Consider the following 789-nt stretch of genomic DNA (forward strand, 5'->3'; position numbering starts at 1 on the left):
ACAAGCGAATACAAAAAAAAGACACGTGGCGGAGGAATGAATAATTTAGTTGATTTAAACTTTCAAAAAATCCCAACGATACTTAAACCTTACGTAAGACTGGAATGCAAAGGTAATCCATGTCAAGCACGGTTTCACAGAAGAACAATTTAAAGGGATTAAAAATTAACGGCTGCTTGCTCGGTCAGGGGCAACTGAGCAGAAACAGCCAAAAAGACAAACATGCAACTATCCTCATGTGTCACCATGCCCGACTTAAAGAGGGCAGTTGAATTACTTGCCACTTACTCAACGCGTAGGTAAAAAAGTGTGTATTTTTGGTACAAAAGTTTAAAAAGTTAAGGTTTAAAATGCCTTTTATATTTTGTACAGACCATTCTGGGTTTACTTTCGTGGTGGGTACTGTAAATATTTAACAATCCCCGTGTATTTACCCAAGCATAACCTGAGGTCAACCAAATGCGCCGAAAAACACTTAACAGAACATGGAAATGACTGTACCGTATTTTATATTGCAAGCAAAAAACCTATTGCATGATACACCTAATACCATAAAATATCTCGTTAGATTGTATTTGCAAGTGTATGTGTCTAGGTTCAACAATGTGTAATTCTGATCTACTGCCAATTAGGACAGCAATGTTTGATTAAGAGAGTACATAACAGAGCCCCTTGTCAGCCTTGTCCTCTTCACCTCCTGATGATGTAAGCTTCTAGCTGCTGCTCATCTTACCACACACGTCTTTCATTGGTGTGCTTTTTAATGGAATAACCAACCAAACAACGACA

The sequence above is a fragment of the Lampetra planeri genome, chromosome 2 (genome assembly GCF_965212315.1).
Source record: "Lampetra planeri chromosome 2, kcLamPlan1.2.h2, whole genome shotgun sequence".
In the NCBI taxonomy this organism is placed as follows: Eukaryota; Metazoa; Chordata; class Hyperoartia; order Petromyzontiformes; family Petromyzontidae; genus Lampetra; species Lampetra planeri.